Raw genomic sequence first — 10032 nt, 5'->3', positions numbered from 1 at the left:
GCTAATATTAGAAATTTGTTGAACTTTGTAAGTTGCTGTGTTAGAACTAAAACACTTAAAAAGATATCGGGTTTTTATGCCAAACTTTTGTTTTTTCGTCATCATGTTTTATTTTATGTAGCCCGAAGAGTCAGATGGAAATAATAAAATAAAATAATGTTTTGAGACCAAAAAACACCATAGTCATCCATCCTTCATAGACGCAATTATATGTACTGAAAGTTCATATATCGATAGTGATAACAGATTGTTAGAACTATACGAACAACATGTTTCAATGCTTCAATTATCCTGAAATACTGTCTTCCAAACAATTCCCCAAATTACTGGGAATATGTCAGTTAGTGAAACAAGAGACAAGACTAAACATCGGTGAATACATTTGAAATTATAATCAAAAACGAATGGCCCCAATTTTTCCCTTCTTTACCAAGCAAACTAGTCCTGCTACCGTAAAGTTGGATTGGGACTAATCGTCTCGTGCTTCGAAGATTCATCGTAAATATCAATTCATTCTCGAAATTCGTGTGGCCTCCATCCCCTAGACTTGCAGTAATATGATTTGTATAAATTTACTTCCGTTCGGCATAACCGAAAAAGTATCCGTTTGTATTAGCCAGCAGCAAACAACCGAAAATATATCTTACTGTCGGCGATCTTTATTCCAGCAATTAGGAAAGCGAAGCAAATCGAATCTAATTTCCGATAGGAATTTTAGTGTCGCTTTGGCGGAAATCACCCTGCTATTCTTCCGTCTGTTGCCAGTAGTATACTGCGCTGTTCAATTTGGCAAACGGCATAGACCAAAATGCGTTCATTCAGTGATCAATTAATTTCCTCCGCCTTTACAACTCGGTAACAAAATTCAGTTAATTTATTCTTTGTTGAAGTATTTTATGCAATGTCGCATCGTTATTAAATTAGCGCATATTTCAAGGGAGCGCTCCGAACGGGACCTATGTATATTATCAAACGCGTCAACAAATGAAATGATATAAAACCTTTCCATTTGCGCTTTCGGAGCCGATAAAACTATCTTCAGCAGAGAACCAGAAAGCGGCCGTCGACTCCGTTGTAGGCTTAGCACTCTGTGGATGTCCGCGGAGGAAGAAGATGCAGGATCTTCTGGTGTACGAGGTGACTGGAGAACGATTGCTCAAGGACATGAATACATTTGTAGTATTCTTCCTGCAAAAATAAGTTACAAAGTGTATAAAAAATTAGAAATTTATATAAATATAATAAATATAATTCAAATAACTCAACATGTTCTGGAGAAATAAATATAAAAACTGTGTATTTTAAAGCTCTACCTTTCTCCTTTTCAAAACATCAAAAATCGGTTGAGAAATTACCAAATTAAAAAAATTTGCGCTGAGGTCCAAAAACAGTATTTTGACCATAACCATAAAACCATAACAGTTTTTTAACCTTAATATTAGAAGTATTAGAAAAATTTATACAACCTACACAAGGTCACTTCAGAAGTTCTTGCATTTATTTTCATTTGCAGCACAGTGTTTAGTCTAATTATTCATTTAAAGCAGTTTTATTCCAAAACCAGTCATCTAATAAACTACCCACCTCCTCCATCACCTACCTTTCCTAACACTTATTAACCTCACATTACCACACATCCCACGCAACCAAACAACAAAAACTTACCTGATTCATCACTCACTGTATGATGCTTTCGACGTAGGACTACATCTTTCAGGAAGTTCGGCTAAATAAAGGTGTGAAAGTAAAATCTATAAACTACAATATGTTCAATTTCAAATGCTAATAAATCGGTTAGTTTGCTATTGATTTCCTTCGTTTTTGCAGCAATCGATTGGAAAATCATTGTACTACTAAAAATTGTGAAGCCTTGTTGAAATGCACGTTTCGACTTCTGATTGGGCGCTTAATTCTTGCTTTCCCTAGTACAGTCGTCAGAATTATATACCTAGTAAACCGAGAATATACTATTTGGGTTTAAAAAGAGCCTGTTCCTGCTTTAACCAATCGTATTGCTAGTATATGGCGACTACGAGGGTCTCAATTAAGTAGCAGCTGGTAGCACCAGCAGTGGCAGCGGTTATCAGCACTGATAATGGCAGCCTCTGCTGCAGCGGTTGTGGTAACAGGGTCAGCGACAGGTGCAGCGGCGCTCCTCTATTAGAAAGTTGCCTTTGTGCGGTAGCAACAGCCGTAGGCAATGTCAGCTGCAGCAGTAGTGGAAGCAGCGGTTCAACGGTAGGTGTAATGGCACTTCCTTCAGGAAAAAGCTGCTTGTGGGTAGCAGCGGCAGTATCAGCGGTAGGTGCATTTGCCAGCAACTTTCTCCAGTGAAAAACTCACCCGTATTTTGACAACACACAAACGTTTTTGGAATACTGACAACTAAAGCTTGTCTGCCGTCTAATTTTTAGCGTGAATAGTGTTTGTTCCATTCCGGTTCAGTGGTGTCGTATCTATATGTGTATTTATATGAATTAAAATTTGGTAGCACTTCAACTAAAGCAAAATCTCTAAAACATTCAATACAAGTTATTGAACAAACAACCTTATGTAGTTCTACGTCAACTTTCGGTCGTGGCTTTGCACTTAACCCTTCTAATTGTTCCCAATAGTTGAACCTCAGGGGACAATCTTTGGTTAATCCTTCTATAACCTCTTTTATGTTAGGTAACATCTATATCGAGGTTGTTAGAGACAGGTTTAGCTGACACAGAGTGATAATGGTACATACATCGATTTTAAAAACTGTTCGATCGAAAAGGAAATATTTACCAATATTCATCTTTAGCTTTCCGCACAATAATGTGGAATTTGTTTTCGCGGTGTAGCAACTCTTGGACTACACTTTTTACCCTGTAACTGTTTTTTTTCGCTTTTCGGACTACACTTTCTCTGTCCAGGACTACACCCGAAATAAGTAGAGTGTACTTTTGGGAATTACCAACACATTCACACATATGTGTCAAAACTGTTTTGTTTTGGTTCTCGTTTCACGTGGTAAAGTGACAGGTAATTTTTTTCAGCACATTTGCGAGATGGAGATATAAAATGTAAACGAGACAAAAAGACGATGGCGATAATGACCAAAACAAAACAAATTGACAGCTATCCCCATTATTACGCATACCAATGCAACTACCCTGAAACTATTTTTTTTAAGCTGAAAGTGTAGTCCGGGACGGTGTAGCTACACCGCGAAAAAATGGCAGAGCTGTACGCCACCACGGGTCGGCGTGTGGCGATCGCCGAGGTCACGTAGTACGACGGTGACCGCTGACAGTACCTAACAGCCCCGGACCAGCAGCGGGAGATTGCCTAGGGGTGGTGAGAGTCGGACACCGGCCAGTCGACTCCTCGCAAATGCCACAAGTACCCGGAAGCATCTCTGACGGAGCGAGTAGTGCCGCTCCCATCAACCAAATGCACTCCCCTGCCCATTGGGGCTGACACCAGTAAGGCCCCAATTATGGCAACTGGCAGCGAACGAAACGGATTCGAGTCGGATATGATACGGAACCACGACCTAGGGCTGGCACCTGCATCGAGCTCCCTTAGTAAAGTCGCGTGACAGCGGCTTGAAACGGCGAGATGGTACCCGGTGCAGGGGTCTCCGTCCCGTAAAACCTGGCAGGCCTTCCAGTACGTTCCGCGTCCATTGCCTGGTGGGAATCAGGCAGAGAAGGATCAGATGGGGGGGAACTAGTCCTAGGACAAGATGCCCCTTTCCTGACTTACGCGGGCGGGGGCGTCATAGTGCTCATAAGGTGCTATGGCGACCCCCCTTAACCAAGGCCTCATTGCTTCGGCATAGATTACCATGGGACCATACAAGCGACTTCTCATCTATGGACAAGGATAGCGGCTGGAAGGGGGACCCAATCAAATGAATTCAACTACCAAGAAACAAGTGACGAGCGCGGAGGGACTACCAAATCCCTTTGCGAGAGGCGGCATCCAGCGGTCTCCGCAGAAGAAGGCGGAGACGGATGCAGTAAAATCCGATGGCGGAAAGGCCAACACGCCAGTCTCCACACCGGATATAACGGTCGACGGTCCCCTGCTGGTCAAGGCCATCGAAAAGAGTAGGGACAAGCGGCCAAGGGTGGCAGCGCTGTCCGAACAGCTCGATGCGATCATTCAGTTCGCGGCGAGTAGGAGCAATATCGCCAGGGACCTGAAGCAGAGCCTCCTCCTGCTTCGGGCCACCATTGACGAAGCTCAACAGGAGTACGCCGAACTCGAGGCGCGGGCCGAAGCGGCTGAAAAGGAGGTGGGGAAGGAAAGGGCATCTGAATCCAAAGGGGTTCAGACCGATGCCCCCACGCTCGCAGCGATCTGCTCTACGGGGCAGACCACTAAGCGAACGCGGCAGTCCCCGGGGGAAACGGCCCCCGAAAACGTGAAAAATGCGGTTGGTGGCGCTATCCACGCGGGACAGCACACCAACAGGCACAAGGGCCGAAGTGTCGACCGGAGCGGCTACTGCGGGAAACCCCTGGGTTACCGTGGTAGGAAAAGGGCGCCAGAAAGGTGGAGAACGCCAACATAAAGCGGCAAAGAAACGACCGCCAAGGGCCAAGAAGGCCAAGAGCAGGGGGGACGCCCTCATCCTCAAAACCGACGGGTCCAAGTACTCGGAGGTATTGAAAAAGATGAGGGGCGAAACCCAGCTCAAGGAGTTGGGGGCGGATGTGCGGAGCATTCGCCGATCTCGCACCGGCGAGATGATCCTTGAGCTCCGAAAGGATGCGAAAAACAAGGGCGCTTCCTACAAGGCGGTAGCCGAGCAGGTCCTCGGCAAGGAGGTGCAGGTTCGGGCACTCACCTCAGAGGTGACTCTCCAGCTTAAAAACCTGGACGAAATCACCGAGGGGTGCGACTTTGCGCTAGCCCTCAAGGAGAAGTGCGGGGTGGAGGTGGCCACTGAGTCAATCCGCCTCCGGCAGGATCCAGCGGGAACGCAGGTGGCTACCTTCCGGTTAGCGTCGGCGGACGCGAACCTGGCACTTAAGGAAGGCAAGCTGAAGGTCGGCAGGTCAGTATGCCCCCTGGGTATACTCCAGCCACTGGACGTTTGCTTCCGGTGTTTTGAGGGAGGACATTAGTCCTGGACCTGCAAGGGGCCCGACAGGAGCCAACGTTGCAGGCGTTGCGGTGGTGCAGGCCATAAAGCGGAGGACTGTGAGGAGCCTCCCAAGTGTATGGTGTGCTCCGGGAAACGGGACGCCAAACACTTTATGAGAGGCCCCAGGTGCCCAGCCGGCAAGCCGGCTACGAAACCACGGGCGTAAAGGTGAGGCAACTGAACCTGAACCACTGCTACGCAGCTCAGCAGCTGCTATACCAAGCAGCCACTGAGTCGCTGTCGGACATCGCCATTGTATCGGACCCTTACCGCATCCCTCCCGGAAACGGTAACTGGGTTGCGGATAGGTCCAGCATGGCGGCCATATGGACGACGGGCAGGTTCCCGGTTCAGGAGGTTGTTTCAACCTCAGAAGAAGGGTACGCGGTTGCCAAGGTGAACGGAGTGTTCTACTGCAGTTGATATGCTCCGCCGCGTTGGTCTACCGAAAGGTTCGCACAGATGGTCGACCGGTTAGCCATGGAGCTAACGGGCCTAACACCGTTGGTGGTGGCAGGCGACTTCAACGCTTGGGCTGTCGAGTGGGGGAGTCGCTCCACGAACCAGAGAGGCCAGATCTTGTTGGAAGCTTTGGCAAAGCTCAACCTAGATCTGGCCAACATTGGGTCCAAAAGTACATACAGCAGAAATGGCGCGGAGTCGATCATCGACGTGACGTTCTCCAGCCCAGAACTGATCATGAACTGGTGGGTAGACGATGGCTACCCAGCAAACAAATTGGTTCATATAACTTGCACTCAACTCTGTTAAGTGAATTCTTATTTGGTAAAAATTGACCATATAAGATGCATGAAATGCGCCTATGTATACAAATCTGGAGGCCATATACGAGCATTGTAAAAACAAAAGTCTTACGATTTTGTATAACTCCGCAGGCGATTTTAAATGGCCTCATTTGAAACTTCAAATTGCATTCTATACGACTTAGAGGAATGACGCGTTTTACAATTTTATATGACACAATAAATTACTTCATATATAATCTGATATTACGACTTATAAGATTTAAATTTTATACGATATAAGCAAATTTTATGTTGCATCTTAAGCAATTTTAAACTTGGCATGCACATTTGAGCGACTTAGAAATAACATTCTTATACGACTTCTGGTTTGCTGGGTACAGCAATAGCGACCATCAGACGGTCTGCTATAGTGTAGACAACAACGAGAGGCGGCAAGCGACGAGTAGGGCCAACACTCCGTTCGCCCGCGGGTGGAAGACATCGCATTTTGATGCCGAGGTATTCGAAGAGGCAATGAGACGAGAGCGCGAGGGGGGTAGTCGGCTTCGCCCGACGCCCGACCAACTAGTTGCTATGCTATCTCGGGCGTGCGACGCCACCATGCCTAGGACTCGCCAACCTAGGAATGGGAAGCCACCTGTCTATTGGTGGACTGACGAGATAGCGGACCTTCGCAGTGCGTGGCTCCGTGCGAGACGGAGAATGCAGCGTGCGTGAACAGATGAACAGAGGACAGAGCGCCGCGCAGCATTCAGTTCTGCCAGATCGACGCTGAAGAGTGCGATTGAGGCCAGCAAGAGGGCCTGTTTCGATAGGCTATGCGCGAGTGCCAATACGAACCCGTGGGGTGACGCCTACAGGATCGTAATGGCCAAGACCAAAGGCGCGCTGGCGCCTGCAGAGCGATCACCAGCGATGCTGGAGCGAATCATTGAGGGACTTTTTCCACGCCACGAGCCAAGTCCTTGGCATCCGGCGGTCGAGTCTCACGTCCGACGTTCCAGTATCTCAGACACAGACCAGGGAGGGTCGGTCAACCTGCCGAGCATCCAATCCGTGGGCGACGACAGCCGTGTCGAGGTTCAGGAGGAGGCAAGGGTTACGAATGAGGAACTCATCGTGATCGCCAACTCTCTAAAGGTGAGCAAGGTACCGGGACCGGATGGTATCCCTAACCTGGCAATCAGGCTGGCGATAAAAACGGCCCCCGGGCTGTTCCGAGTAGTCATGCAGAGGTGCCTGGATGACTGTCGCTTTCCGGATAGGTGGAAGCGGCAGAAATTGGTCCTACTGCCGAAGGCTGGGAAACCACCAGGTGACCCATCGGCATATAGGCCTATCTGCCTGCTAGACACGGCGGGCAAGGTGCTTGAGAGGATTATCCTCAACAGACTGGTGAGGTACACAGAGGGTGTAAACGGTCTGGCAAGCAACCAGTTCGGCTTCCGGAAGGGCAGGTCCACGCTGGATGCCATCGCCTCCGTCACCAAGACGGCGGAGATAGCACTCCAGCGCAAGAGAAGGGGAATACGCTATTGCGCAATCGTCACGCTTGACGTGAAGAATGCGTTCAATAGCGCCAGTTGGGACTCCATAGCGCTCGCGCTCAGGAGCATCCAAGTACCGGTGTCGCTGTACAAGATTCTGGAAAATTACTTCCAGAATCGAGTACTGGTTTACAACACAGAGGAGGGTCAGAAGTGCGTTCCAATCACCGCAGGGGTTCCGCAAGGTTCCATCCTGGGTCCGGTGTTGTGGAACGTCATGTATGACGGGGTGTTGAAACTAAATTTTCCTGTAGGGGTTGTGATCGTCGGCTTTGCAGACGACATAACGCTAGAGGTTTACGGCGAGTCGATCGAAGAGGTCGAGTTGACGGCTGCGCATTGCATAAGGAAGGTCGAGGACTGGATGCGCTCCAGGAAACTGGAGCTCGCGCACCATAAGACGGAGGTCGCGGTTGTGAACAACCGTAAATCGGAGCAACAGGCGGTGGTCAGAGTCGGAGACTGCACCATCACCTCAAAGCGATCGTTGAAGCTCTTGGGGGTTATGGTCGACGACAAGCTCACGTTCGGCCACGTCGACTATGCCTGTAAGAGGGCCTCATCGGCTATTGCAGCACTATCTCGTATGATGTCCAATAGCTCAGCGGTCTATGGCAGCAAGCGGAGACTTCTTACCAGCGTGGTTTCGTCCATACTTAGGTATGGTGGGCCAGTATGGTCCAGAGCGCTAGGTACTAACAGTTACCGCGGTAAACTGGAAAGTACCTACAGGCTCATGTGCCTACGAGTTGCGAGTGCGTATCGTACGGTGTCATACGATGCAATCTGTGTCTTGTCCGGCATGATGCCTATCAGCATCGCCATCAAGAAGGACAGAGAGTGTTTCGACCAACGTGACACAAGGGGCATACGAGGCACCAGAAGGTCATTCTCGATGCTCCGTTGGCAGAGGGAATGGTCTAATTCCACAAAGGGCAGATGGACGCACCGACTTATACCGGAGATATCCGGCTGGGTCGGGAGGCGACATGGCGAGGTGAGCTTCCACCTGACACAGATCCTGTCAGGCCATGGTTGCTTCAGGCAATATTTGCACAGGTTCGGGCACGCTGGGTCCCCCATGTGTCCCGAGTGCGTGGAAGAGGAGGAGACTGCAGAGCATGTCTTCTTCGTATGCCCCCGTTTCGTAAGAGCGCGGAGCAACATGATGGCTGTGAGCGGGCCTGGCACTACTCCGGATAATCTTGTCCGGAGGATGTGCGATGACCCGGACATCTGGAACGCGGCCTGTGCGGCCGCCTCCCAGATTGTCCTGGAGCTACAACGTGTGTGGCGGGTCAATCACCAACACGCCAGTGGTAGCTAACTATCAGTCTCCAGGTAGTTAGCTAGGAGGTTATAAGAGTAAAGAGGGTGCATCACGCACAAAAGCCACTTTCCGACGTAATACTTAACCGTCGTTCCGGGAAGAACAGGGCTGGAGACTGGAGAGGTTTTAGTGGGTCGGGACAGGGATCAGTAGGTGTCTGGGGGAATGTAACTACCCCAGCATCTCTCCCCAAGTCTCATCCTCACACCCTGAGTTCTTTTCTCAGGTGTCTGTTTGCAGATTTCCCCACCACCTTTGAAGAAAAAAAAACACCGCGAAAAAGAATTCGACATGAATGTTGCCATCTTGGACATCAAAATGGCATCGAACACCAATTTCGGGTGTCTGGACGTAGTCTCGGTTCTAGAAGTGTCAATACAGAAACCTGATGTCGCGAATTGGAGTCGCTATCTTGAATTTTCGGTTTCTAAGCGTCATCCTGGTTTTGAAAATACCCATATTGCGGAATTTGTGAACGTTTTCACAGTATTCACGCCACTTCATAGAAACCGGTAATTGACATTTAAAAAGGCATGTTCCGGTCTCTAGACATCAACTTTTGGCCTCCTGAAATCACCGAGGGCCTGAAATCATTGAATTCATTTACAAACCTCCCATAATGCACGAAAAATCTTGGCTCAGAGTAGTGAAATGTAAGTGATCACTTGTTAATATTTGGGACACTCAGTTCAGAACATAAATATATTATGTATTTTTTTAAATATAAGAGGAAACAACTTTCCCACTAACTGTCCCATTTGAACACTTCCAACTGCATTAAACTTTTTCTGTTCGGTACTTAGGTAAACTTATTTAAATCTTTTTTATTGATCAGGGACTGAGTTCGAAATTATATATGTATGATACTAAACCAAATGGAGAGCAAGTTTTTCGGAAATTGCGTTATTAGCACCGATGGATGTCAAAGTTGATCATCTTTATTTCTCCATTAAGGCCGTTACAAATTTTATTTTCATTTTATGTCAGCCCTCCCCCCCCCCTTCAAAAATTTTGAATATTGGAAGGGGAAGAAACAAAAGCTCAAACCGTTTTGTTCATTTCATTGGTTTTCCGACAGCATAAATGCTTAATTTAGAAACAAACAAGTCAGGTGACAGCGAGAGTATCGTCAAAAGGCAAGCGAAATAGATAATAATAATAATAATGTGTTATTTTTCAACATTTATTTGAGTGCAAGTTACAAACGTCATAACTTGCACACAAACTTTGATCAAAGATATTTCTTTTTTTTCGTCTCGG

Source organism: Wyeomyia smithii, chromosome 3 (assembly GCF_029784165.1).
Source record: "Wyeomyia smithii strain HCP4-BCI-WySm-NY-G18 chromosome 3, ASM2978416v1, whole genome shotgun sequence".
NCBI lineage: Eukaryota > Metazoa > Arthropoda > Insecta > Diptera > Culicidae > Wyeomyia > Wyeomyia smithii.
The sequence above is the reverse complement of the archived record's forward strand: the minus strand, read 5'-3'. Positions refer to the sequence as shown.